Below are 5652 nucleotides of genomic sequence, written 5' to 3' on the forward strand. Positions count from 1 at the left end.
GATTTTTTATAAATGTTGTCTAAAAATGCTTAATTTTTTGTTATCGGAATTCAATAATATATTTTTTTTTCATATTTAGCTATCTAACATTACTATTTCTTTTATAAAGTTAACGTAAGACGATCAATATGAACAAATATCGGTCCATCCGATCCGATCCTTGACCAAAAGTCTGCGATCCTGTTCCGACTCGATTTCGGGTCCATCAATATTTGCCATTTCGCTTCCGTCTAGTGCACAGGCCTACAAGTCTTCCGTAGTATTTCCCTCATATTTTGTACTTTAGTTATTGTGTAGAGATCACGTGTCCCACTTTTATGTCTTATCTTGTGTCCTATCCCTTTAAAATCTTAACAAATGAGACTTAAAAATCTGCTCTCCTAGTTAGTCACTACTCACTACTCCCTCCATTCAACTCTACTTTGCAAGTATTTTTTTCGTCCATTCATCTCTACTTTACATGTTTCTTTATTTGGCTAAGAAAATGACCATTATATCCTTATTAAAAATCTATATTTACAAAAAATGTCATCAATAACCCATACTAATCAACCATAAAACCTCACCTTTATTCTTTTTTTAATATTTTTAACCTTTCCATTTTCTTTCCCTATGTAATTTTAAAAGTTTTTTTTAATCCGACCCTTAATACCCGGGTATAAAGCAAACTTGCAAAGTGAAGTTTAATGGAGGGACTACTACTTAAATAAAATAAAAGGATCCCTTCATCTTCCCACTTTCACGTTAAAACATCTTCCACATTCATTTTTCAGAGACAAGTGCGAAGAGCCGAAGACCACCACCGCCCTAAACCCTCATCGCACCAGTTACCCGTACGCCAACCGTGCACCAGTTTGCTGCCTATGCTTCAACGTGCTGCCATCCGCCCACCTTCATCCTCCCAAAAAGAGGTGTGGCTTTTGTTATAATTTCGTCTTTTACAATTTTGAAATTGTTATGTTAAATTTTCCGAACTTTATTGTGAGTTGTTGATACGAAAATCAAGAATTACTTGTTCGATTTATTTTATTTAAATGTTTTGGGAGTAAGATTTCTATGTTTTGGGATTAGGGTTTATATGACAAATTGGGACTTTTGTCTAGAAATCAAATTCGGGTCAAATTATTGTGCAGTTGATTAGATATATATGATGCGATAAAATTGATGTAAATTGAACTTATGAATTTATTTATGATCAAATCAAGTGGTCCTGTGTTAAATACCAAGTATGTTTGATTTGAAATTATTGTTAGGTTGACAACTATAGTGTAGTTAGACGATGTTAAGTTGGATGTGGTGTTTTATTAATTTGATCCCTGAAGATGCTGGCAATATACAAGGAGATTAAAAGCGTTTTGTGGTTGAATGCATAGAGAATAGTTAAGAACACTATTATTTGGAAATTAAAGATACAGTGGGTATTATTAGCATAAGCACTTTGTTATTGTCTCATTCTTGAACTTTATACAAATTATGCCAACACTTTAATTAATTTCTTATCTCGAATGATTTGCTAAATTTTTGTTTATGAGATCTTAATGTGTGTGGGATGGTCTTTATTGTTCAATGTCCTTGCCATTTTAACAAAATTAGTCAAAACAATTAGTCTTTGTGAAGACGGGTCGGGAAGTGACGGGTAATGAATGCCACTCACAAAACGAATAGGAGGGACAAGGTGGGGGCACCCCATGTGCTTCCCTCTCTCCTCTATTTGGGTCATTTGTGAGAGAAAATGGTATCCGTCACACCCAAAGTGACGGATACGTCCGTCACAAATGAGATTTTGTGATATGCCAAATTGTAGTACAATGAAGCTGTATTGTAGGTTAAAGATTGAGAGCTGATATTTCCCCACTACTTCTCTAACTATTCACTTAATTCTCTTACAATTCTCTATCTTCATATCATAAATCATATGTCTGACAATGAAAATGTTAATTCTTTGACAATTCTCTAACTATTCATTTATTTGTAATAGTTACCAACTCACACTCTTTATAAAGCTTATGGCGATGACGCGATGTTAACCATGTAAGTTCATCTTTTAGTCACATTATATTTTGTCTTTAGTTTCACCATTCTGTATTTTTATAATTACTTGGTGATGATTAACTAATTTATTATTGGTAGGGTTATTGTTATATTATTCTATCTTTTGTCCTTCTTTGAAATGGTCCTTCTTGAACAATTGCTGATTTTGATATATGTTATACTATTCTATCATTTAGTAAAGTTTTTTTCACTGATCTGTATTTTCGTTTATTATTTTCTTGGTGGTCATTTTGTGTCATGGCTAATTTCCCTTTTATACTTACAATTCTCTTCACTAGTATCTGATTTTGCTAAAGTCGCCTCATTATTATTCACTTTGGAGTATGATCAAATGTGGCAAAATGTGTCCTTTCAGGGTTGGTTCCCTCTTCTTATGATTAGGTGTTGGTGGGTGCAGCTATGGAATGGTTGAATTGTATTGCCAAAGGACAATGTTTGTTCTCTATTTTGCAAAGGATGTTGCTCATCTTACTCCCAAAGCTCTTAATAAGCAAGATAGTGAGTCACTTGTTTAATTCTCTCTTATTTTTTGATTAGTACAAATATTTTCTAGTATTACTTAGCCCACTTCTCTAATTTAAATTGGTGATTAGGTATTGTATTTTCACAATCGTGTACATTGAACCCTCTCCCTTAAAGCCGACATTACTCCTTTGTTTTGTTTTTTTGGGTGAAGGAATTTGATTTCAGAGTGGGTGTGGGTAGTGGCCAAACTTACGCCCATTTTGTGCTTACTTTAACTTCGTGTCATACCGGACATTTTGTGGTTAGTGATAGAAATGGGTCCGATGCAAGATTATATTTGTATATGCTATGTGAGAATGTTAACAATCTATTTTTTTTTGTGACTATATAGTATGAAGTTTTTGGCTTTGATGAATGATTATTGATTTGCAACTCATATTCCTACTTGTACTCCTTGCAAATTGTATGAGAAAGAGCTTCATATGTTGATTCAAAGAGAAGTGATTATTCAATTGTGGACTTGTGGTAGATCTGGTCGGTTGAAACAAATGCAACAAATGTTCAAGGATCTTTGAGGCGGGGAAGGTCAGAGGTGCTCTTACCAAGATTAAGCTAAAGATTAAGACGCGCCTTAGACTCATCATTGTAATTAACGTTGAAAGTTGTAATTTAATGCTATTGTAATTGTTAGTATAAACATTAAGTACTCATTAAAAAACAAATAGTGTATTTACGTTTTTTTATTGTGGAATAAAATTATTGGCCTCTGGCTCTTACCAAAGTGTTGCATTGTCTATATAAAAAATGTTGCATTATCAACGTCAAAGGTGTTGCACCTATTTGTTGAAAGTGTTGCTTTATTCGATTAAAAATGTTGCAAATGATTAACATAGTGTTGCATTTTAAATAACAAAAGTGTTGCAGTTGCTAGATAAAAGTGTTGCGGGTAAAAGTGTTGCATACTAATGAAAGGTGCAACACTTTGTTTAAGTGTTGCTTTTGAGGTTAAAGTGTTGCACAAAGTGTTGCATTGAGCTATTGCAACGGAGCTTTAGGCAGCACTCTTATAAGTGTTGCTTAAAGTATAAGGCAACATTTCTAAGACATTTAGCAACATTTTCATGGTGTTGCTATAGTTTTATTTTGTAGTAGTGATGGAAGCCAATTGCAGAAACTACGTCAAACATTACCACAATTTTTTCGCCAACATACTGTAAGATTCGTTAATCTCTTATTAGACACCTCTAATAACTAAGTGTTTATAAGTTAAGTCATAAATTTAAAGGAACTTATGCATGCATAACAAAGATACAAAGTAAGAAGAAAAATCGATTATTCTTACAAAGACGGCCGAGTGTTTTATACTAATTTGGTCTCCTATCAAATTAGTCTTCTTAAGAATAATCTAAATGCCCCAAAAACCCTAGATCTAATTGCAAGATCTACTCCTTAAGGATTTGTACCAAGGAAATACTCTTAATACAAATATTAATTTAGTTACTAGAAATTAATATTTGTATCCTTAAAAATACTAATATTATGTGATTACTACTTCTAGTAATTTTAGGAATAATATTAGAGATTATGTGAGAGTTTTCTAGTGTGTTCAAATCTAAGACTAGAGAGATAAGTAAATCACCAAGTGAGTAACTTATAAAAATGAATTGTATAAAATCAGAAGGAAAAACCTCTCATTTTTCCTTAGGGTGGCCGGGTAGGTGGAAGGGGGGAAGAGTGCCCAATGCTTTTGCTAGTTGCTCTTCACAAGAGTGTAGGCATGAAGGCCTATAATTAGTAGGTAATGATAATGTTTCCCACTAATTAAATAATTAAAGCACAATAACCCCTTCCCTTTATTTTCAGGGCACACTTGAGATAATATGGATCCATTTTCACTTTGTCAAATGTCAATTTGTATAGTGTGACATATTGGTCATGTTACTTGACATGTAATTTAAATAATGTATTTTTAACATATTAAAAATCATTATATAAATGAAATAAATCACATACAAAATTAACTTAGTAATTCACAATTACAATTACTTAAAATGGGTCATAGAATTATAAATCATAACTACTTGTATTTATAATAAACAATTCATTCTTTATTTTAACTGTTTCATAAACAATAAATAAATCTTAAGTAATAAAACAATTTAATTACTTAGTACAAATCTTATTTAATCGAATTACAATAAGATACGTATTATTACTCACAAAATCATTTGTTCAATTTTAAGGAATTAATTAACTTGTATCGTCATACAATTAATTAACTAATCAATTAAGAGCGTTACCTTAGAGGTATGACCTTAAGGGATCAACTGATCACCACCGTCATACGACAGTAATGTCAAACTCTAGTCAGCCAATCATTACCGATTAATGTGGATCAGTTGACAATAAAATATTACATTCCCTTTAGCATTCTTAATATGAGATTTAAACATGTGATCGCATTATTGTCGAGGACACATACTCCAACACATATAACACATACCACCATACCTTTTATACACCATGACATTACCCTGGCCTTTCTCGACCTAGGGCATCAACATCATCGGTAAAGTAAACCCGATAGGCACCAAAGGACATTGCTTTGTCCTCGTCGCAATCGACTACTTCCCCAAATGGGTAGAAGCACAATCCTATGTAGTCTTGACCGCTAAACAAGTGGTCAACTTCATCCAAGACAACATCATTTGCAGATACGAGGTACCCCATGAAATCGTCAGCGACCAAGGCTTCCACTTCCGGGCTGAAACACAAGCCTTGCTAGACAGATACAAAATCAAACGACACCGATCATCCCCCTATCGTCCCCAAACCAACGGAGCGGTAGAGGCAGCAAACAAAACACTCGTCACCATCATAAAAAAAAGATGCAAGATAATTACCTCGATTGGTCGAGCAAACTCCCTTTCGCACTCTAGGAATACCGAACCTCCATTCGAACACCAACAGGAGCAACGCCCTTCTACCTAGCTTACGGTATGGATGCAGTAAAACCAGTGGAGTTGGAAGTTCTATATCTGCGTATCCTACTAGAAAGCTAAGTCCCTGAGGCGGAATGGACCCGTCGAAGGTTCGAGCAACTCACACTCCTAAACGAACGACGACTCAACGCCT

The 5652-nt window shown here is 34.0% G+C and overlaps 1 long non-coding RNA gene across 1 annotated transcript; it reads left to right on the forward strand.

Annotated features, from left to right (window-relative positions):
* Positions 1–681: 681 nt before the first annotated feature.
* LOC141621642 (uncharacterized) lies at positions 682–2549 on the forward strand. Its single transcript, XR_012532529.1, has 3 exons — positions 682–911; positions 1979–2031; positions 2408–2549. It is a non-coding gene; the product is annotated as an uncharacterized LOC141621642 (long non-coding RNA).
* The last annotated feature ends 3103 nt before the right edge of the window (positions 2550–5652 follow it).

The sequence above is a fragment of the Silene latifolia genome, chromosome X (assembly GCF_048544455.1).
Source record: "Silene latifolia isolate original U9 population chromosome X, ASM4854445v1, whole genome shotgun sequence".
Classification (NCBI taxonomy): Eukaryota; Viridiplantae; Streptophyta; class Magnoliopsida; order Caryophyllales; family Caryophyllaceae; genus Silene; species Silene latifolia.